At 46.0% G+C, this 24,755-nt stretch overlaps 1 protein-coding gene across 1 annotated transcript in view; it reads left to right on the top strand.

Annotated features, from left to right (window-relative positions):
• Window positions 1–24,755, top strand: part of Atp8a2 (ATPase phospholipid transporting 8A2) — a 448,432-nt gene that overhangs the window by 180,410 nt on the left and 243,267 nt on the right.

Genomic DNA, 24,755 nt, shown 5'->3' on the forward strand with positions numbered 1-24,755 from the left:
ATATGAGTCTGTGGTTTGGTGCCTGGCATCTCTAGGCTTCTCCCTCAAAAGCATCACAACATGCCTGGTCCCAGTATCATACACAATTAGATCATGTAGGGAAGAAGCATAGTCTTAACCCCACCCCATAGACCTTCTTCTGCTCTGTCTTTTCTATGAAGCACTTGAGGCTATGATGATGACAGTGGTGATGATGATGGTGTTGATGATGATAGTGATGATTATTCTGATGATGATGATAGTGGTCGTGATGATGATGGTGATGATGAAGATGATGGTGGTGATGATAATAATGGTGATGATGTTGGTAATGGTAGTGATGATGATAGTGATGATGACAGTGGTGATAGTGGTGATGATGGTAGTGATGATGATGATGATGATAATAATTATGATGATGATGATGGTGATGATGATGATGATGGTGATGATGATAATTATGATGATGATGGTAATGATGATAATTATGATGATGATGATGATGGTGATGGTGGTGATGATGATGGTGTGATAATGGTGGTGATGATGGTGGTGGTGATGGTGATGATGATGATGATGGTGATGGTGGTGATGATGATGGTGGTGGTGATGGTGATGATGATAATAATAATGATGATGATGATGGTGATGGTGGTGATGATGGTGGTGGTGATGGTGATGATGATGATGATGGTGATTGGTGGTGATGATGATGGTGGTGATGATGGTGATGGTGGAGGTGATGATGATAATGATGATGATGATGATGATGATTATGATAATGATGGTGGTGGTGGTGGTGATGATAATTATGATGGTGATGATGTCTTTATCTCAGTGTGGTTAAGCAGGTAAGCACATTGCTGAGGGCCATCTCTGGGTCCACCCAGGCCCAAGGAAGGAGTCACCAATTTATTGTGAAGCTTAGTTGACTAAGTACAAGCGATGCCATCTTTCTTTGCCCTGTGGATCAGCCTGCTGGAAGGCAAGTCCAGGTGTGACCAGAGGCAATCCAATGCACAGCATGTTGTTTGAAAGGAGACTGATTGGTTTCAGGTGAGGGGTGTCTATGAGGTAGTGGTGTTCACCCCACTGGTCACTGTGTCCCAACTATCTGTAAACACTGGGCATGTCCTGCCTCCGGGCATCTGCAGAGTAGATCCCAGAAAGCAAAGTCATTACTCCAGTTTAAACTCTTCAAAACTAAGACACAAAACATCTGTGTTTTCCCTGAGGTCCTGTCACCATTAGCAAATGATTCCAAGTTGTCTGTCACAGTTTGAATCTTAACTCCTCAAAGCCCTTGTATTAAAGGCTTGGTCACCAGCTTGTGGCACCAGTAAGCGGTGGTGGCATCCTTAGGAGGTGGGGGCTAATGGAAGGAAATTTGATCAAGGGGAGCATGGCCTCGTAGGGGATGTTCTGGATGCTGGCCCTCCCTGTATGCTTTGCTTCTCAGCGGCCACAAGGTAAGCAGCTGTCCTCCATCACATGAATGGGCTCCCTTCTTCAGGGCCGACACAGTAAGGCGGAGTGACTAAGGGCTCACTCAAATGTGAGCCAAAATGTTTCCCGCATGAGTTCATTAGCTCAAGCATTTCTGTCGCAGCAACAAAAAGCTAACTAACACCGAGTTCAAAATCTGGCTAAACAACTTTAAAGCTAACGAAGTTGAAGGCTTTTGAGTGCTTTAGCACTATAACAGTTTGGAGAAGGCAACACTGTAATGGTCACATTAGAGTCTATGTGTGAAGCTCTGGTCATGCTTCAGATTAGCAATAACGAGGCCTTTAGGATATAGTCTAAGTCTGTGGCACACTTGTAAGTATTAAAGGAAAAAACAAGAACTTCCTAGCTTTCTGGAAGATACTATGATTCACACTCAAAGTTATTAAGCAGTAAATCTTAGGGAAACTGGTATTCAGAGGACTTAGGGACAACTAAGGTTACTCTAAGGTGGGTGCCAGTGTTTGGTGCGGTCTGTCATCACCTGAGCAGAGCGGTACAATTCCCCATTAGATGAGGATCCTTCCTGCCCTCTCTTGTGAGGGACCACAAGAATTTCTGTCTTCCAGGTGTTGCAGTGGGCTACACCATCTCGAGCTGTTTTGTCTGGGACCACGGAATGTCTAGGATCGTGTAAGAAGTCCCTCCATGCAAGTGTCCATTCAAGACATGGGGATGAAAGATGCTTTCTCCCATAACTCAGTCCTTCTGGGAAGGCAACTTAGAAATATAGAAGTGTAGCATCAAGGTTTTAGGGGAGGCCAGACTTGGAGCATCCTTGCTGAGAAATAAGCTTACTTGCTGGAGGACCACGTGCCATTAATGGCAAGGGTAGACCAAGGACCTAGAGGGACCAGATTATTCGAGAGAAGGGATATGAGGGCTGGTTCTGCCCATGCTGCATCTGCAGACCACAGGCAGTGAAGATGAGCCTGATACCAAGCCCAGGGCACCACAGTGCTCAGGCATTAGTAAAGTCTTCACTACTGTTTTGATCAGTTCGAGTTTCTTTAATAAGCTCAGTGTTTGTGTAAATAAAAGGGTTGTGAAACAGGATGGGAGAGGGTGGGATACTGTGAGCAAGAAACAGTAGCTTGGCAAGTGTTTCCTTGCAAAAGGGTCCTTTGAATTCTTGTCTTTAAAACCCTGCCACTCCAACAAAGGGGAGTTGTCATTTAATGAAGGCAAAATAAGGAATATGCTTGTGCAAGCTGTTGTGTTTAGTTTCCTGTGCCTCATCTTCCATCAAAACCATCCTCAGATCGACTTGACACATCTTTTCTCAGCATAAGTCCAGCAAACTCTTGAAAACCAGAGTCAGCAATAGTTGTAAAGGATTCTCTCCTTTCTACTTGGGAGTTTATCCCACCTGACAACTCCTCCCCACCTGACAGCTTCTTCCACCTGACAGCTTCTCCCTCCTGACAGCCTCTTCCTCCTGACAGCCTCTCCCACTCCCACCTGACAGCTTCTCCCCACTTGACAGCTCCTCCCAACCTGACAGCCTATCCCACTTCCACTTGACAGCTCCTCCCCACCTGACAGCTCCTCCCCACCTGACAGCACCTCCCCTACCTGACAGCTCTTCCCCACCTGACAACCTTTCCCCACCTGACAGCCTCTCCCACCTGACAGCTCATCCCCACCTGACAGATTCTCTCCCCACCTGACCACCTCCCTACCTGATATCCCCCCAGTGAGAGCCTACCCGTAATTGAGGGTCCCCCAGAGCTTTTTCTTACCTGAGAGCCTCTCCCCCTGACAGCCTCCCTCTCCTTGACAGCCTCCCTCTCCCTGGCAGGTTCTCTGGTCCTGCATCATTCTCTCCTGCATACAGATATCTAATTATTGATATTCCTATCTCCACTATAGAATTTCTATCTCATTAGAGCAGGGATTTTTTTTTTTTGGTCTCTTCTGTCCTTTGTTCTATCCCCAGCAACTAGAATGATGCCCCACTCCAGCCTTGATTCTACTGGCTGAGGCGACATCCATCTGTGACACCCACTGAAGTATGGTGAAAATGAGGGTGGCTGTCACACGGGCAGGGAAGTCATGAATGGTGTCAGACCCACCCTTACTCTCCTCTCTCTCTTTTATATTCTTTTCTCTTCAGCATTTCTGCGCATCTGTCCTTATCCTTCTATTCTAGGAAACCGCCATCCATTGTTAGTAGGGGGAAAGCCTCTTGTGTCTGAATTTATATTCTACGTGGTAGCTGGGTACTAGGAGAAAATAAAACATTGACCCCCCCTCAAAAAAAATGCACAAATACTTTTTTCAAACTCACATTCTTTATTTTTTCTTATTGCCATGTCATTTCTTAAGGGGACTTTGACTTCATCTGTAGCTGTTACTATTGAGTTACTCTCTAAAGCAGTTTGTTTGGTTAACTACTGTGTACATACATGGTACTGGAGTCAGTGAGCCAGGATGGGCAGGAGGAGCAAGCTCGAGCCAACACTCAGGTCTTCAAGTTTGGGTGAAAGTGAGGCCTGATTGTCAGCAGACACAAGAGGAAGCTGAAAAATTGTCATCACTGAATGGCAGTGTAAGATATTTGCTTGTGATAATAGCTTCAGTAGCTTTATTGCTATATATATGTCATGGACCACACACACTTCACACACTTGAAGTCTGCGATTGAATCATGTTTACTCTGTTAATAGACCTGTTTAGCTATCGGTGCCATCCATTTTAGAACATTTTTAAAAAGTTGAGAGAGAGAGGAGAGAGAGAGAGAGAGAGAGAGAGAGAGAGAGAGAGAGAGTGATTATATGTGTAGGAAGGCATCACTATAGTGACGAGGTGATCAGGCCTGCTTTTTATCCCACCCTGCTCCTGCATAGCTAGCTTATGCCCCGAAATAACAGCACACAAACTGTATTCATTTATACACTGCATGACCCATTAGTTTCAGCCTCTTAGAGGCTAATTCTCACATCTTGCTTAACCCATTTCTAATAATCTGTTTAGTACCACAAGGTGGTGGCTCACTGGGAAAGATTCAGCATGTCTGACCTGGTAGCTGGCTTCATGGCGTCTGCCCCAGAGAGGCGAGGCATGGCGATTGCCTGAAGCGTCTGACTAACTTCCCTTCTTCCCAGCATTCTGTTCTGTCTACTCCACCTATCTAAATCCTGCCCTATCAAAAAGCCAAGTCAGTTTCTTTATTAACCAATGAGAGTCCTCCATCAGCATCACAACATGATCCTTAGCAAAGCAGTCAACCCCCATGACCATGCAGAGTCCCCATGACATGAAATACCCCAAATAAACAAGTCTACAGAGACAACGGGGATCAGCAGCTACGTAGAGCCCAGGAGCCACAGGGTTGGGGATCTGGCATGACAAATGGGTCTAGGTTTCTTTCTGGTCAGAGGTAATGGGAAACTGTTCTAACAGGACCAGTGAGATGGCTCTGTGGGTAGAGAAGCTTGTGGCCATGTCACGCCGAAGAACTGGACTTTAATGCCGGAGACTCACATGGTGGAAGGAGAGAACTGGTTCTGCAGGGTGACTGACCTCTGACCTCCACATCCCAAGTGCTAGGATTACAGGCCCGTGCCACGATGCCCAGCTCCTTTTCACTTCCTTATGGCATCATTGCTGCACAGAATCTCTTCATTTTGTCGAGTCTCAGTTTATTTCCCTTTTCTCTTACTATTTTCATCTTTGATTTTATGCCCAATAAGTCTTTTCTGGAACCAACGTCATGACAGTTTCCTCTGTTTTCTGCTAGGAGTTTAGCTTTGAGTTTCTATTTTAGCTCCTCCATGTGATCATTTGCTCGGTTTTGAATCATTTTTTATGTATCATGAAACATGAGGTTCCAACTTAACACTTTTTTTCCATGTGAATATCCAGTACCGTGTTGCAGATAGTGGCCTTTCATTTCTGAATAGTCTTAACCTGGAATACATTCATTTTTTCTTTTATTTTTGAGATTATAATACAATTAAATATTTCTCCTTTCTGTCCTCCTATACTTCCCTTTCAAATTCATGGCCTCTGTTTTCATTAATTGCCATTAAATGTATTTTATGTATATGCATTTACATACAAGTTTCTAAATCTAACCTGTTCAGTCTGTATAATGTTAGCTCATCTGTGCATGTTTGCAGGGCTGACTATTTGGTACTGGATAACCAGTTGGCATGCCCTTCCCTGGGGAAGACTGTTTATCTCTCTCTCCATATTCCTTAGTTGCCTGTAGTCCTTGTATAGGGTTGACCTCCTAGTCTTTCCCTTGTCCCCTTCAGCAAGCCTATTGTTATTGCTATTGTCTTGGTTCAGTTCATGTTGAGACATTTGTGTTGGTGAGAATTTGTGGGCTGTAGCTTCTGACATTCTACGAGGTACAACAAGCTCCCTACCTGGTCCTCTGGCTCTTACCGTCTTCCTGCCCCCTCTTCCACCATGGCTCCCAAACTGCAGGTGTAGAGAGGATGTTTTGCAAATACACACATTGGGACTGGACTCCACCACTCTGCATTTTCATTGGTTGCAGTTTTCCGTAATGGTTTCCACCAATTACAAAACAACGTTTTCTTGATGAAGGGTGAGGACCACACTCACCTGTAGGTATGAGGACGAATATTAAGGGTACAGTTAGGGATTATGCAGGATTAGCAAAGTGGTGGTTGTAGGTTCTTCAAGATCCATGACTTCATTAGCCCTGGGTAATGGGTTAGATTTCCAGTACCAGACATGATTGCTCTTTTGCTCAGTTCTTAAATCCAATCAGAGAGATGTTAAGGTTTGTGTGTGTTACTGCACCCTTAGGGCTATTGTGCCATGGTGGTCCTTGTTGTGCCGTAGGCATCACAGCTGAGGTGACTATTGGTTACTTCCTTCCTGTGGAAGCTTGCATGATGACTTCTGGTACCATGAAAGCTGGTCCCTCAGGGAAGGGACATTCAATTCAATTCCATCTCTGGATTCTCTGGGCACTCTTTCTGAGGTGCTTGGTGTCTTCAGCAATAGAGGTTCACCTTCTACCTCTGGGGACAATCAAGGGCAATAGCAATCAACAGCCTGTTAATTTTGGAATTCTCTTAAACAACCTGACCAACAACTCAAAAGAGGATTTTTCATGCCTGGTGTTGGGATTCTTGTTAAGTGGTCTTTGGCTCTTGGAGGAAGCATTTTTATTCCAGAAACTCTTATTTAAACAATTTATGGATATCTATACACAGATGTACTTAAACTATAGATTTGCTTAATCATATTATTTCTTGTGACTTTTTCCAAACATCCTTACTGTTATTTTGCCTTCCTCTTTCCTCCTCCTGTATTTATCTCTGTTCTCTCTCCCAAATTAGAGCCCTCCCCTTTCCCATTTCCTGAGTCAATGACTTATCCCTGCTATTCCTCTCTCTATGCCCCTACCTCAGTTTTCCTGGATTTCAGGATTTATACATTCATGCCTGAAGATCTGGAGTTAGGCACTCAGATGAGAAAGAACTAAGATGTTGGTCTTTCTGGGTCTGGGTTACCTCTCTGTCTTAGTCAGGGTCACTAGTGCTGTGATAAAACACCATGACCAAGACACATTGTTGAGAAAAAGATTTTTTTGGCTTGCACTTCCACATCACAGTTCATCACTAAAGGAAACAGAACAGGAACTCAAACTCCATACAGCGGCCATGGAGGGGTACTGCTTACTGGCTTGCTCCTGATGGTTTGCTCAGCCTGCTTTCAGAACAATGAGCCCAGGGATGGCATTATCCACAATGGGCTAGGCTCTCCCAGATTAGTCACTAATTAAGCAAATGCCCTACAGGCTTGCCGACAGCCCCATCTAATAGAGGCATTTTCTTAATTGAGGTCCCTCTTCTCAGATGACTTTCGTTTGAGTCAGGCTGACCTAAAAGTATCTGGCACACTCTCCAATAGGTTCAAGACGTAAAGAAAAGTGAAACCATGGACTTGGCAGGGAAATGGATGGAATAGAAAAGACCTAATTGATGTGCATTTTTAAAAGATCACTCTTAAGTGCTTTGTGGGAAGGGCTTAAAGGGGGCGAGAGCAGAGGAGTATACAATTGACAACAGCCCATGTATTGGATATTATGGGAGACACTGGATCTCTGGTAATGAACAAGTCAGACACGGCCAAAACCTGTGGCCAGATGCACGCTGTTCTCATCAGAGATGTTCACTTGGTGGTGTCTGACAGCTGCAACTTTGCCAGGGCGTGGCAGACTGACTGAGGACTATGCTGACATCAGAGGTCATGGCGGCTTGAGTTAGGGGTGGCACGGAGTCACAAAAAATGAGGTGAGGAAGGGGGAGCTAATAAGAATGGCATTAGCGGTTGTTTAGGATTTTGATGGTAATGCTAGTTAAGTCCTGAGGGTGAGCTAGGCTTTCTACTGAGCTCTGTCCAGGCGTTATTTTATGTGACACTTAGAAAGTGACCCAAACCTCCAAACTGAGGGTAGCACCTCATTGGCCCAAACCTCTGCTTAGGGAAGTAAGTCACTCTAGACCCCTGATGGAGGAGGGTCTTCTATCAATTTGTTGATTTCATTGGTTAATTAATAAAGAAAACTGCTTGGCCTGATAGGTTAGAACATAGGTGGGTGGAGTAGACAGAACAGAATGCTGGGAAGAAGGGAAGTGAGTCAGATGCAATGAAGCTCTGACCCAAGATGGACGTAGGCTAGAATCTTCTCCGTAAGCCACCCCTTGTGGTGCTACACACATTACTAAATATGGGTTAATCAAAATGTGAGAGTTAGCCAGTAAGAGACTGAAGCTAATGGGCCAAGCAGTGTTTAAATGAGTACTATTTGTGTTGTTATTTCGGGGCATAAGCTAGCCAGGTGGCCGAGAGCCGGGCAGTGGGAATGCAGCCTGCTCTCCTCACTACAGACCCCGAAGCTGTAAAGCTTGATAAATAGAACGGTGCCTTTTACTAGTATAATGAGTTCCTTCTACATTGTTAGGTCTCTCCGAGCAGCACTGGATGAAGAGCAGTTCCAATCAAATACCCAATATCGAGGGAAAACTTAGCTAAAGCAAACCCACTGTGACCCATACCCTCATACCACACACAGCGACAGCCACATGTCCCTTCCGAGAAGTCAGCCCTAACCTGATTGCTTCTGGTATCCTTGCTTCTAGTCTTGTAGCTCATGCCAGGCATCTGGTTCCTCAAGGTCTGGCACATGCCTAATGCATAGAGGTAGATTTAAAAGCTGAAGTGAAGCCTGCTTGCTCTTGACACGTCCTTCCTCCCATGATGCATTTCTGATTGATAATACTTACAAGTCCAGGCTGAGGAGGAAAAGGAAATAGTAATTATGCATCAGTAGGCAAGGGTCGGGGGAGTGGATACAGGAAGGCTTTGGCCGTGTGTGTGTGTGTGTGTGTGTGTGTGTGTGTGTGTGTGTGTGTGTTCCACGATTATGTCATGTGTACCCCAGGACCTGCTTTCCTCGTGTGCTGGGTTTCACAGCAGAATAATGATGTTAAGAAAATCGGGATAAGATTACCATTTTGCCATAAGGGGGAGCAAATATTTCAAAACTTAGTGCTTGAATATATTTCTTGAGCTGAAACAAGTCCTGAGTTGTTAAGTTTATTAGGGAACTTCTTGCTATCTCACAGTATCTGGGACATAAAAAATATAAATGACTAGTATGAATACATGGGTTTTTACTTATTATTCCATTTTTTTAAACTTTACCCTTATTTTTAGCCCTAGCATCCTGAACCTCATGGCCCCTTCCTACCGATGCTCCAGGGTTTGGCTGTGAGTGATGACCAATAAACAAACTAGCGTCCCTTTGCTTTTCCTCTGCCACTAAAGAATTAACAATTTCCTTTTTGTTTTCTTGGTTGATTTTGTGGTGCTTTGTTCTGCTCCTGGTGAGCTGTTAACAATGCCCTGAAAAGCAAAACAGAGGCTGCCAAGGAGCCAGCAGCAACTGGGGAAGATCTGCCGAAGTCAGGAAGTCACCTCGTAGACATAAAATGTGAATCCAAGGAAGGAAGCCAGGGTTTCTGTGTCTTTTTAGCCAAGAACAACAAAGATTAAGTCACCAGTAAATTGTTTTAAATCGAGGTTTCACGTTTTTATTTCAAAGGGAATATTTATACACGCATGTTCTTTTACTGAACGACAGCAAGGCTGTCTGTTCTAATTAGCTTCTGGCATTGCTTAGAAACAGACAGACTGCCATCTGACACAGACAGACAGACCCTGCTGCCACAGAATGGCAGTGGGAGTGGAAGGGAATGGGCCTCTCTCAGTTCAAGTGGCCGAACATTCCTGCCTGCATGTGGACACTTGGGACGTGAGCATCTCGGTTTCAGTGAACCTTTGCCCTGTTCTCGTTTGAATTAGGTCTACAGTAAAGGGCTCTTGGGTGGCTTGGGGATGTAGTGCCCCCTGGGATTTCATGGTGGACCACTGAGCTCTCATCCCTCAAACCAGTTCAAGGAGGAATTTGGTGCCTGGCTCCAGGCCTTCCGTTTGGAATGTGTTTTTCACTTTCACTTTTTAAGACTAGCACAGCCCAAGCATGACTGTCTGGACAGCCTGCACATTCCCTTAGGGACTGGCCAGATGGGTCAGTTGGCTCTCAGAAGGTAAATCAGACTCCTGTTCCCTGCAGTATGATGAGCTCTTTCAGTGCTATTCTAAGGCGAATGCAGCTGTGCTTCCTCCCTGTGGGCAGTTAGTGAGGAGAACGCTCAGAATGGGGGGAGGGCTGTAGGGGAGCATGTGTCTTGTTTGACTGTTTCCTGAGGTAAACAAACATCTCTTAATCCCAGACTGGGTACCAGAAACAGGCCAAGGGAACAATTCTACTCAAGGGGAACTTGGTGAGCAACAATTCAAGTTATTACGGGAGCATGGGCAACTTACCAGTGGCTGTACCACTGAAGACAGTGTTTCTCCCTGCAATCAAACACATTGTCGGAGAGTAGTAAAGTCTTGTGAGTCCCTCTTTCGGTGACTGTCTGATCCTCGGGGACAGGAGGGGCCTCATGAGCCTCCAGCTACCTCCATGATAGATGATTAAAGAGCTGAATCTTCTGTGTTTCATGCAGTTATCCTGACTGCCAGGAGAGGAAATAACTTCTGCTATACAAGGACTTACTTGGACACCAAACAGAGCCCTAGGGGTCCCCAAGTCTCCACTCCTCATTGCCCCACCACACAGTGTCTGAGGATCAAACTCAGATCTTCATGTTTGTAAAGCAGGAGATTTACCAACTGAATCACCCCCTGCCTGTTTCTTGCTTATTCATGAGAGTTACGGCCTTCAGCAAGCTCTGTGTTGTGGCCTTGCTAAATTCAAACTTCATGAGCCTCCTCCTAGTAAATGCTTACAAAACCTTGTGCCATATCTCTGTTCCAGCCCTAAAACTGGAGGCAGAGGCCCTGGTTCTGAAAGTTCAAGCCTTGTGTGTACTTAAAGAAAATAACCTTATTGAAATATAAGTCATATGCCAACAGCTCAGCCGTTTAGGTGTATAGTTCAATTCTTGATAATCCCCTTCCAGATATATACACCCTCATCTCAAATCCATTCTAGAATACTCTCATCATCTCAGAAAGAAACCCTGTGGTACTTTGCAGTCTCAGCCCTAAGCAGTAACTTACCTACTTTCTGTCTCTTTGAGATGCAACCATTTAAGCCTTCCATGCGAAGCAAATCCTATAGCCAGTAGTATTTGTCAACTGGCTAATTTTCTGTTAAATGCACCTAACATATTTTATTTATCTGTTTGTCAGCTGATGGACAATTGGGTGATTCCCAGCTTTTCTTTCTGTGAACATCTGTGAGCCAGTTTTTGTGTGGATGTCTTTTCATTTCTGCCAGGTGTATGCCTATCAGTGTATTGTATTGTCAAACTGTTCCTGCAGCCACCAGTGTTCAGGGTTCCCTTGGGTTGTCAGCACTGCTGGTTGCTGTGTATATTATTATATGATAATGTGATGTATCCTGTGACTCTCAGGTTAATGGCTGTCACGGTGGATGTACCCTTGGCATCTCTCTGAGGAAGCCATGGATCCGAACCCTGTAGCAATGTCTACTGCTATGAAATGGCCCTCAGTTGAGTTTCTCTTTCCTCTGGGTGGCTTTGGGTTGTCCCTCTCTTACTGGGCACCCTGTAACTAGGCTGTACCCTCAGAGCCTTATCAAACCACTTGGGTCTAGATCTCTCTGTGGGAGGTCCCCATCTCCTAAAGTGGGGTCTGCATTGGCGAAATACAGGAACTCCATGACTGGCCTCAGCCCGGTTCCTGTTTTCACTCTGATGTGTTCATGCACCACATGTGTGTCACGTGCTTGTATGGCATGTGCTTTGAGACATCTGACCTTCCTTCCCACAAGTCTCTTTGACATGGTGACTGCCATTTGGAAGAGACGTTTCCCAGACTACTACAGCACCTACTAGTGTGTAGACATAATGTATTGTTTTGTGTTAGTTAGGACTGCTGTTTGTGCATACAGAGAATGCATGTGGTGTAGAAGCCACAATAAACCATACTTCTCAGTCTCTGACCAAGGAACCTTTCCTTACGGAGGCTGCAGATGGTCTGTGTGCCTCAAATCATATCTTTCCTTTGTCTTCAGTTAGCTACTTCCATTATCTTCATTGTTCCCTAATAATAAAACATTTTATCTCTATTCGTTATTCACTTAGTGACGTGTGTGTGCACACACATGTGCACATGCTGCAGCATGCATTTGGAGGGCAGGGGGAAACTCGTGGAAGTTCATACTCTCCTTCCACCATGTGGAACCCAGGAATTGAACCTGGGTCATCAGGCTTGGTAGCAAGCACCTTTACCGCTTCCTGACCCCCCAGCCCCTTCTCCATATTTTTTATCCTGTCCGTTAAAGGCATATAAATGGGACTGTATTGTTTTTGGTAGCAAGCACCTTTACCCCTTCCTGACCCCCCAGCCCCTTCTCCATATTTTTTATCCTGTCCGTTAAAGGCATATAAATGGGACTGTATTGTTTCCTACAATTTGGCTTTTGTTGCTGAAGGTTCCCGATGTTTAATCCATATTAATTCATTTAATCGCGGTCTATTCACCTTCACTGCTGAAGAAATTCCATTGTCTGATTACTAGAACAATTTATTATTATTCTTCTGGCAATAGTTATTTGGCCTGTTGCCAGACTTGGGCTTTTCCATGCCATGTGGATCACAGAAATAGTAAAAGTCTCCATGTACAAATATTTTTCTAGTGTTTAATGTGTGGGGGTAGAAATGCTTGGTAGTGGAGAACGCACATGCTTAAGTTCACTAGATGATGCAAAAATTATATCCTTGAGTGAGTGTATAAAAGGTATTTAGTGTAAATTCTTGCCTGGATTATTGTTAGGGTTTTTCGGATAGGGCTATGAAATGGTGTCTCCTGGTTTTCTGTTGCTGGTGAAATGACTGAGTCTTCAGCAGTGACATGGTGGGTTTACAGTAGTGGCTCTCATTCTACATGAATCAGACACACAAGCTTTCTTCTAGTTATCATTTGGCCATAACTCCTTTTCCTATCTTTTTTATGTTGGAATTTTCTGAATTCTTTTAAAATGTCTCTTAGCTGGAGTTTGGTTGTTGTTGGAAGATCTGTGTAGCTAGAGAGTTGTGTCCGCTTGTGCAAGGCCTGTGCTGATTACCCGTGTCCTGGGGTGGATAGAGAAGGAGAGGGGAGAGTTTGTAGCTGTTGTTCTGAGCAACTTTCTAAGATGCACCAGGATTCCCACCCTCTGTGTAATCACCAAGGATAGTATAGGTTTAGCCGCATCGTTAGGTTCTGTTACTTGGTACACTTGATCTTTAAGAGCTGGAGATTACCCAAGTGGGCCTAGGCTATTGTGTAAGCCCTTTAAATCTGGGGAGGGGGCGGGGGGCTGTGCCTGGGAATGTAACTCGGTGTGCGTGCTCAGCTTGTACGATTCTCTGGATCCTAGTTCTACCACAAAAGTAATCTGTTAATCAATCAAGCCACGTAGGTTTTTAAAGTGAATAGGATTTGATGGGCTGTTGTTTATTTGATAAGGAAGGGGCTGCACACTAAGAGAAGCAGGTGGCCTCTGGGAACCTGGAGTGATCCAGGTGACTTCTGGCACGATCATGGAGATCTCAGCTCCATAGCTATGTGGATGTGAATTCTACCATAGCAATGTAAGTTTGGAAGGTGATCCAGCTAATTCAGTCTGTGTAATGCCTGGAGTTTGATGCCAGGAGACCATAAGGATAAAACCTATCCTAATGAAGTATAAAATGGGGTGGTTTTAGATGTTTGCCCACCTTCTAAATGTGAAATGGTATTTCCCAGTTCTAATTCTGTATTTTCCTAGTTGCTAATGAGATGACAGAAATCCTGGTGGCATCTTAGAAAACTGCCCCAGCCAGGCATGGTGGTGCACACCTTTAACCCTAGTACTCAGGAGGCAGACGCAGGCAGCTCTCTGTGAGTTCAAGGCTTTTCTGGTCTACAGAGAGAGTTCCAGGACAGCCAGGGTGATTATACAGAGAAGTCCTGTCTTGAAAAACCAAGAAATAAAGAAGAAAGAGAGAAGAAAGGAAAGAAAGAAACTTCCCTATGCCACACTGATAAACTCATTTCTCCCCTTCCCTGTTTACCCCAAACACTCACCGCCTACTTTATAATGTGTATGTAAAGTTACTGATAAATACATGCTGTTATTACATGCTATAGTGAGTGAGTTCAGTGCCGACAATCCTGCGCCTTGGAGAAGATGCTGTGATGCTAGCTGAGCAGTTTCAGAAGACAGCTAGCACAGGTGTGGAGCATATGGGAGACAGCTCTAGCAGTGGCTCTTGAGCACAGAGGAGCTTCGAAAACGTGACCTGAGGGTTAGCTGGGCAGGCAGCCCGTGAGCACAGAGCCTGGAGCAGGACTGTCTGGTGTTGAATGGGAGCCAGGGCCTGAAGGGATGAAAGTCCTACCTTAGGACAATATAGGTTATCAAATCTGTGAGTTTTCATTATGGACTAACTGCTTTCTAAGAGAACAATGGGTCCCTCCTGCGCTGTTAATCCATTTCACAAGCTGACCTCTAATCCTTGGGCTGTTCTATTAGATAAGGGAGACACACACACACACACACACACACACACACATATATATATAGTGACTATTATGTTGATGTCTCCTTCAATAGGAACATCTTGTACTGGGAATAGATTAATTAATGAAGACCATGTCTGTGTCTTTAAGGTGTCACAGGACCAATGTCACAGCTTGAGTCCTCAGTCTGGACAATAAATATAAAGTCCACATTCCTTTCATTTTATACCAGTATAGGATACCAATTGGCTTTCCTTGTTTATACTTATCATAAACAAACACTACCAGAAATAGACTTACGTGCCGCACTATGTCCTGGGCGCTAGAGTGGAAACGTCACACAAAGTCCACATGTTCAAGCACTCTGAAGAAGCTGAGATAAAATGCTTACCTACTTCATTACTGTCGTCTCTGCAGGTCATGGTCACCCTTAAGGAGGCTTCCTCCTCTACCAACCAGAGGGCACACGAGAGCTGAAGTAGCCTGGCACTGCAAGGCTCCCTTCAGTCTTCCAGTTAACCATTCTGCATTCTACCTCCTGTAGAATGGTCAGATATCTCGGAAGTCTTGCCAGAAGTCATAGCTCAACAGTGGAAATGGGCCTAGAGGTTCTCCACAAACTCTAAGGTCAGGGTTAGGAATGGTAACATTGACCACGGTGATGTATAAGTCTTCTTCAGACCTTTGGTTCAGTTTGTTCTGCCCAGGCCTTCTGAAGTGAGTGTTTCCAGAACTGAGAGAAAGCATACCATACAGAGACTGTTCTTGCCCCTCAGCAGGATACAGGCACTGCGGGGAAGAGAATAGGAGCCATCTTGGAGATACGGTCACTTATTCTTTGGGCATGAAGTTGTCTTTCTGATTAAGTTGGCCAGGTCACCAAGAGTGACCCTCACAAAGTCCAGCTTGGGAAGCCAGTGACAGCCTTTACCAGATACCATCACCGTCAGTGCCACGTTGCGATAGCTGGCCTTACCATTGGCGGTTGTTGGATGTAGAGGGGACACATCCTGCAGTGGACGAGATGCTGAGCTGGCAGGTGTCAGGATGCTGGGAGGGTGGCAGGTAGGGCTGAGAAGCCAAGACTCGCTGTGCCCTGTTCCTGGAGGTTCAGTTCCATTGCTCGGTTAATGCCGGATGCTGCTTCCTGTGTGGCTTCCTCTTTGTCTCTTTACCACCGACTTCACCTTGGTTTTGTGTCAGACATTCTCGTGAGAGCAGTTCCTTGTACATTCTCAGTTCCGTCACTGTAAAGTGTTTTTCTGGTGTTCAGCCGTGACCCCACATTGACACTGAGAAGGACTGATCCACGAGGAAATACACATAAATACACATATGGTAAGATGGAGAGAACCAGACGGATTGGGGGGACACTTATAGATCAGTTTGGTAGTACTAAGTCATACACCCAAAAGGACCGCAGAAGTTCAGTGTGGCGACCTTATGGTTAGACATGAGCTGTCGTGTGATAACAGCGAAACCAGCACGTATTGAACATTCGTATTGGGCCACATCCTGCACTAGACATTTTATTCATGTTTTTCATCCCATTCATGTGGTTTTCTCGTCTCATTCGACAAGAAAACCAAACTTCAGAAAAAGTGAGTAGCCTCACCAGCTGACACTCGCCTGTCACGTGGTTCCTTTCCACATGCGGCCTTGCCGAGATCGGGCGAGCAGGAAACTAAGAACGTTATTTTGCATTTGTCCCTCTCAAATGCGTCAGTCGCGTGCGCCCTTTAAAGACGCGCTTTGGTGAGTTCTTTTGTCAGAGGAATTGTTTTCTTATTGCTGTGAGAGAGATGGTGCCGCCTTGGTCTTGTGTCGGGACTGGGAGGGGTCTCTATAGTGAGAGGGTAAGAGGAGTGGGGGACCCTGAGGTGAGATGGTGGACGGAACTGGGGGCACTGCCGTGAGAGGCACGGGGTAAAGAGGAGTGGGGGACCCTGAGGTGAGATGGTGGACGGGACCGGGGGCACTGCCGTGAGAGGCACGGGGTAAGAGGAGTGGGGGACCCTGAGGTGAGAAGGTGGACGGGACTGGGGGCACTGCCGTGAGAGGCACGGGGTACTTTGATAAGATGACAGGAAAGGCCATGGAGTCACCGCAGGTGTTGCTGTCGCTACCTTTGTAAGCCACGTGACAGGGTAAAAGGGAAGGACAAGAGAGGGTAGGGGCCTGGTCTACAAGAGCTAGTTCCAGGACAGGCTCCAAAGCCACAGAGAAACCCTGTCTCGAAAAACCAAAAAAAAAAAAAAAAAAAAAAAAGAGAGAGAGGGTAGGGGTAGGGATGTGAAGGTGCTATGTCCCTACTCCCAGTGACCCTCATTTCGGTCCATTTCAAATAGTATTCTCTGAAGGTTCTGAGACCTCCAGGGGGAGAATCCATTTCCCTGTTTTCACCTGGCAGCAGATGCTAAATTCTAAAGATGTTTCAGTTCATGTATTCTTTCCTCCCTCTTTACAACCTTACAGTCCAGCAACCCCTGCCTCTCTTCCCCTGGTACAGTCTTTGGTGGTAAAACCCCGTCTATGCACATTTAAGATGACGTTTAGTGTTCACCCGGAACATATCAGATCATCTCCCCTTCTCGAGATCCAGAATTATAGATGGAAACTTCCTTTTTGACATTTAAGGTAAAATTGACAGTTTCCAGGGATTCGGGTATAGACATGCTTGGGGCTGTTGCTCTTCCCACCTGAGCTGGCTTGAAAGTGGTCCTTCTCCTTGGAGCTCATGTGCACATGGTAGGATGGATAAACCAGGAGACTTGACAAGTGCTTACGCTTGACCCTGTGTAACACACTTTCTTCCATGCTGCTAAGAAATGTTACTTAGAGCTGGGCGGTGGTGGCGCACGCCTTTAATCCCAGCACTTGGGAGGCAGAGACAGGCAGATCTCTGTGAGTTCGAGGCCAATCTGACCTACAGAGCAAGTTCCAGGCAGGACAAGCTCTAATGCTACAGAGAAACTCTGTCTCAAAAAAACAATGTTATTTAGTATATCAAAAGAAATCCGTGCCTCTGTTGGTGTTTTTTTTAAACACAAAAAAAGATCATATCCCACAAAAAGCTGTAGGCAACCAGAAAAATGAATGTGGCGTTGCCACACATGTGCTCCCTCTTCTCGAAGCCAAAGGAGCCCCACATGGCAGATCCATATTGCAGTTCTAGAAAGCAAATCTCGAAGCCTTTGGACAGCATGATGCCCTCCCGCATACCCATGAGAACCTGTGTCCCCGAGGCTGAGAAGTGCCCAAGTCAGGCCTCACCCAAATAAACTTCCCCAGGGGAAAGGTTTCCAACCCAAGCAGCAGATCAGCAATAAAACACAAACCCGAAGTGTCCTTCAGCAACAAAAACACATGGGATGTTTTTCTATATAATATTTCACATCCAATGTAATTGTAGATTAACTTTTATAGAGAAAATATTTATTCAGGCCAGATCTGCTTAAATCCTTTCATTTCCTCCAGCATGACGAGCCACTGGGAATATCGTTCCCTTTGTAATTTCCTACCCACCCTCCCCAGTTATGGACAGGACATTAACTCTGCAAAACCTCCACATGGGAAACTGCCCCAGACGGAAGTCTTTAACTGGCCAGAACCCTGGCTTTGGGGAGGAAGCCCTGGCCTGGGCCAGGCATTGCTTACAAGCCAGAGTCACAGGACCTGGCTCACCTGCCTGACTGCTCTGTGCCTCCGAGTTCTCAGAGCTCAGGGGGGCAGCAAGCAGGATCAAGTCACCTGCAAGGTTCCTTCCTGCACAGAACGCCGGGCTCGTCTTTCAAAGAACCACATACCGTGTCCCATCTAGTTAAAACATAAGCCTGTTTTTATAATCTATCACATGTCAAAAACTCAGAATAAATTTAACAATGCCCACATTCCCAGTGTGAAGCTCCGACGGGAAAACTGATAAAGCTTGGAAGTGAACCACACCTGGCTTTGGATCCTGTCTCCAACATTCACCAGCTGTTGAGGAAGTGACTGGGGTCACATTTGCTGTGGGTGCCCCAGGAAAGTGTCTGTGAACATGTAGGGAGTGTAATATATAGCCAGTAAATGCCTTTAAAAGTGGAGGTGAAAGCAGGAGCGGTGTCTTGTCCACTTTTTGTCTACGCTGAGCCCCTATCTTCAGTCAAGCCAGGAGTGAAGTTTGCATCATGTTTTCCGGATGGTGGGTGGTGCACGATCCACAAGATGATAGCGCATCTCTGGTTTAAGGGAGATTAGTGTTTTAGGCAGTAGCACTGTCTGTCTCGCTAGCAGATATTCAGGGTGGTCCCCTGGACATCTCACGCTGAGAAGTGCCCCCATCACACAGCAGCAAGGGCCGACAGGACAAGCCTAGATCCTCCACAGAGGGCAGCTTCTGCAAGCGTGGGCTTCTCAGAAGACATCCCCTGATGTAGCGATGGGCTGCGGGAAGGCCTGTTTTTCATCCTGCCTGGCTCCCGCATAGTTAGCTTTACACCCGAAATAATTACACGGAAACTGTATTCTTTTAAACACTGCCTGGCCCATTATTTTCAGCCTCTTACTCACATCTTGACTAACCCCTATCTAATAATCTGTGTAGCAGCACAAAGTGGTGCCTTACCAGGTAGATTCTAGCGTACGTCCATCTTGGGCTGGAGCTTCATCGCGTCTGGCTTCTCTCTGGAGAGGCATGGCAGTCTGACTAACTTAGGAGAGGCGTGGCATCTGACTGATCCATCTACCTCACTTCCTTCTTCCTATTTTGTCTACTCCACCCAAGGGCTGGCCAAGGCAGTTTCTTTATTAATTAACCAATGAAATCATCAGATAGATAGAAGACACACCTACATCACCCTGAGCGCCTGGTGGGAACTCGGAACCAGCATGCAGAAATGCATAAAGGGGTGTGGCAGGTGCACTGGGAGGTGTGTTCCCAGATGTTTGCTTCTTGGAAAGCAACTGCTATTCGCACACTCTTCACGCCGATTCCATGGGTTGGGGGGAGGGGCTGAAAATAACTTCCTTTCAGGCGCTAGAAGATAGAGGGTTTTTCATAAAACATGAGTTCACCATGTCTCGTTGTAGTCAGGGGCTTGGGGTTAATCTTGAAGATCCCCCACCCCGAGTCCTTGTGTAGGGCTTTCCTTGATGTCGGGGTTCCCTTCAGTGGCTACGCCTTAAATTCCTCACCCTGTGTTCTAACTGTCTTCTTTCTGCTTTGGGATGGCAAATGAAAACTTACAACCCAGAATCACAGAGTACCTTGCTCTGTTTTCAGAGCCATTTTCTCACCCTTCTTCCATTCCTCCACTCTGAATGCCCTCGGGGCTTCCAGGCCCTGTGGCAGGGCCTTTTGCCTGTTGTTTCATTTGACCCTAATTAGTGTCCTTCATGGCTGGCCTTGAAGTCCCGTTTAACTGGGCTTCAAAGAAACTGGGTCATTTATGCCTTCTGTCCCTTTTAGGAATTGTTTAGTCAGAACCTGGGTCTGAAACCAATGATGACACCGATTATTTAAACTCTGGTGATATTTTTGTTTTTCTTTGGGTCAAAATTATTAAATAATGATGTAGTGATACTCCCATACCCAGGCTTTCATGGGGTCAGTCCTGTTCTGCACCTGTTGGCATGTTTGTTTGATTTTGGTTTCCCCTTTCCTAATGTGGAGGGAGAAGCTGGAAAGGGACATAAAACAGAAGATCTGTCCCCAGCTTACCTTCTCCTGAGTGAGTCCTAGAACTTTATAAGCCGCAGACAAGGGAGATGATTTGGAAGCTTTGGTGCACGTCAGGGGCAGAGTTTCCATGCACAAATAATAATAAATAATACGTGATTGGCTTGTTCTCTAGAAGCCTTACTATGCTAATGTGCATTTAGCCGGCAGAGACCAAGTGGCCACCCCTCCCGTGGAAATGCCTAGAAAGCAATACAGACGGAGATGGGCGGTAGGTTGAGATTGGCAGCTCCGCCTGTGTGAATGAGGATGTGCAACCGGTACACCAAGGCCCCCTGTTTTTCCTCCTGGTATTTCAAAGGTAATGAACACGTGACCTGAAGGAAGCCTCGGTGTTGCTGCTCTGGTCTTCTTAGTGTTGATAGCCACAAGTGGTACAACACCAGCCACCCACAGGTCGTGGTCGGCACTTTTTCCGCCTCAGGGTTGAGCATCTTTATTTGATCTCTATTCTTTTCTCATGTTTAACACACACCCCTGAGAGAAGCGCCAGTGTGGAATCCCTGCCTTGTTACCTAAAAGCTGACTATGCATTATGCAAAAGGTGGATGTTGAGTTCTTGGGCCCTATGGACCTGTTTGTTGTTTTAAAGAGGGAATTGAGGTAAGAATTCAAGCCACAATAACTCAACGTGGCTCTTGTGCCAGCAGCCTCCTCATTTTCTTCGCAGACCCCTGTGACCAGAAGGCTGTATATTTAGGGGAAATGCTTTCTACTCTTAACTTTTCTTTCTTCTGGATATGGCGGGTTGAGTCTGTGAGTGCCGATATAAACGTCTTGGGCCACCCAGGTGCTGCTGTAATCAAATGGACAGAGTGTAGAATGGAAAACCGTCTTCGGCTTAAAAAATAAACTCCAGGGAGCCAGGCTTGATGCTGCATGTCTGTAATCCCAACACTTAAGAGGCTGGGACAGGCTGAGGCTGGGCTACATAGTGAGACCTTGTTCCAAAGGCCCAAGGGCAGAAAGTATACTTTCCTAACCCCACCCCCCAGCACCAGCAAAGCAAAACAAAACACCAGATTAGATCACAGAATTCAAATACTAAATGCATACATATGCCCACACATGTGCATGCACACACACACATACACTAATACACACGTGCATGAGTTGCAGATGAAACTGATGTTAATATATGGCAGTTAGATCAAGGAACACATTATCATAGTACGCGGCGATGGGCTTGTTCACTTTACTTAAACAGGAGTCCACTAAAGGCTTGTGAATGTTCATATGTTTATTTCAGCCACATTTCGGGTTGTGAAGAGTTTATTTAGACTCACGATGGCAGCGGTTGGTTTGATGATAACGTGGAATCCAGGAGTATCTACTGCTGGTCACATGCACAGTGCTCTGTCGCTCAGAACTCTGGTGTCCCTGGGGGTCTGTGCGTGGAATGAGAGCATGCCTGCTCCAGAGGGATGCTGGGAGGGAAGAGAAGGCTCTTGCTGCAGATGTGAGGGAGAGTGCAGTTCAGGAGCTGCTGCCTTCTCTATGAATCGCTGTTGCCCTCTCCCAGACTTCTGCTTGCGCAATTTCTGAGAAAACAAGCAAGCAAGCCAACAAACAAAAGCAAAAACCAAATAAGCAAAAACAAAAACCAAGCAAGGAAACAAACAAGAACAAAACAAACAAACAAACAAGCAAGCAAAATGCCAACCTTTTTTTTTTTAATCAAAGCGCAGGAAACTGAGCTTCCCTGCCTCATCACTGAGTTCCCCAAAAGGAGGCCATCATCTCCCCAAAGCTCTGCATGGAAGCGGAGATCGCAGTGATCTTCTCCTGACTGTTAAAGCCACAGCGCAGCATGTATGTGTTCTTTAGGTGGTGTTTGGAGACGACACCTAAATTTCAATGCTTAGAGAAATAAACAAAATGCACTACCTAAACGAATATTTAGTTTATTGTCAAGAATGTTAACTGATATAAATGAATCATTTCTGTAGGTCGGCATTTTACTTGAAATGTTTCTGTCCCCTTGTGTCCTCTGTAAGGGATTCAGTCCCTAAGCTGACGAGGCACAGCCCACTCCCTGATGACAGGGTGGACTGTCAGCCAGCTTGCAAATGGGTAAAACTCCCACATTCACCTTAAAAGCATAGTTTCCCCCAGAGAAATAACTGACCTATTGCTTTAAAAGGAGGCATGGTCTCCCACCTTGGTGTTATTTTGTCCCACGGGCGTGAACAAACCTAGAAAGCATGCACATTTGGAAGTTATTGACGACGTTTAAAACTCCCACCCAAAATGGAGAATAATTGTGGCTGGCTGGAGTTTCTGTTCCATATCAAGGGTGCCATTACCCCACACATAAAAAAGTCAAAAGTGTGTGATCTAAGAACAGCGCACAGTCATGTAACAACGCTCCGTGCCTGTATGATAGCTGAAGAAAGCCATGTGTGTGAAAACCATCAGCGCCCACGGAGGGAGCCGTCTGAATGACAGCAGGTGTCCCAGTGAGCAGAGAAGCCATTTAGAGCATAATAAAGAAGCCATGAGGGATTCTACTCCTCAAAACCCAAGCCAGAGCTTTGGGCATGAGGAGACAGCCCCTCCCCCAAAAGCAAGCCTGATAGGCGGTTGTAGAACTGGGAAGCAACGAAGGGAATCCAAGTCCCCAGCAATGTCACCTTTCTTAAGTCACTCTCGTTTTGTTATGGACACTTGGCAAATATCAGTGAGTTTGTTCCTGTATGCACCCTATTTTGGTGACCTGTGTCAAATATTTGGTAATGGGTGGCCGAGAGAAGATTGGGACCCGGTCAGTAGCCCAGTGTTACCTGCTTCCCACGAGGAAGCTTAGCCTTTAGCTTCTGTCAACTTGGTAGTCACATCTCTCCGTTCCGTTCCCTTTAAACATAGTCAGCCCTCTCACACCCTCGATTTTAATAGTTTTTCCAGCGACTTGGTAGATGGCAGCTGAAAGGACGGAATCACATGATCTATTTTATTTGGGGGCCTGGATAAGGAATAAAATCAGTCACGATCAGAAGAGGCATCTTGCTATTTTAGCTCATTCCTCCAAAGCGCTGCCCAGGACCTCCCATGCCGTCCAAGGACCTCTTGGGAAGAAAACTGTAAGCCACACACTGGGTTCTGCGCCTTCGCCTTCTGGTGTCAGCGTCACGTTCCCTTCACCTAACTTCAGAACGCCTCACCTGGCGTGTGCCTTAGCCCCGCTCCTTTCTGTTTGTCTTCATTGGTAGAAGGGAATCGTGATTGCCCACTTTGTAAAATCGCCTTTTCCCAATATAAAGACAAAATCAAATCACCCCACTGCTTTCTCTTTGTGTTCAGATTCTTCTTCTCCATCCTTTTCTTTTACCACAAGAAATTTGGCAGGCACAGCCCAACGCGACTGACACGCAACGGTTTGCCTCAGTCCATTCTGACTGAGTAAAATTCAGTGTTAATTGCTGCTGCTTGAAGGAAGCACCACCTTTCTCCCGCATTGCCTCCTCCACGTTCTGCCCCCATCTCTGTCCTGTTGAGGACACCAGCCATGTGTCCAGTTGAGAACGGGCCCCCTCCTGGGATCCCCAGGAAGATCATCTGTAAGGCAGGATTGTTCCCTCTTCAGTTTCTCTGGACAGTGGAGGTGAGCGGTGAACCGAAGCTAGAACACTCAGCAGTGTGGGCTTGTGTCTCCTCCACTGGTGTCTAGGGAGCTCTGTGTGGTTCACAAGTCATTTGTGTGTTAGTGTACATTGAGTGTCCTCTGTACTTCATCGCTTCCAATGTATAAAGGCTGCCCTCTGGGAGCTCACGGGCTAGTGGAAGAGACAGATTATAGCCCAGTCATGATTCACAATGATGGCTTCTGACAGAGAGAGAGAGAGAGAGAGAGAGAGAGAGAGAGACCCATGCTCACAGAATGGACTGGGGATTTAGTCCCTGCCTCATCACTGAGTTCCCCAAAAGGAGGCCATCATCTCCCCAAACCTCTGCATGGAAGCGGAGATCGCAGTGATCTTCTCCTGACTGTTAAAGCCACAGCGCAGCATGTATGTGTTCAGGTCAGGATACATTTAATTAAAGGCGGTTAATGTGAGCACAAGCCCAGCACCTAAAACAACACTCAATTATTAGCTCCAGGACCCCATTTTAAAGATGAGCGCTAGCCTTCAATTTTAGGAATCCCAGTGCAGCTGACTCTTACTGGGTAGCTGTAGTACCTTTGCCAATGTAGTATGCGCCATTGTGAATATAGATGGGGAGCTGGTGCCCATGTTCTAGAGGACACTGATGAACAGGTAAGTGTTGGTGGTTTCTGTTTTGGGAATACAACTGATGCAGGAGGTGGATGAATCCCAAGGGAGAAAGAAGGTGGCAAGGGAAAGGCTGGAAAGGCAGAGGCCTGGGTATTGGGGAGACTTACAAGGTCAGACAGACTCAGACTTGGCAGATGTGTGGTAAGGGTGAGAGAAGGCTGAGAGCTGCCGTTCCTGGGTGAGATTCACACGTAACTCAAAATGTG

Source organism: Arvicola amphibius, chromosome 13 (genome assembly GCF_903992535.2).
Source record: "Arvicola amphibius chromosome 13, mArvAmp1.2, whole genome shotgun sequence".
In the NCBI taxonomy this organism is placed as follows: Eukaryota; Metazoa; Chordata; class Mammalia; order Rodentia; family Cricetidae; genus Arvicola; species Arvicola amphibius.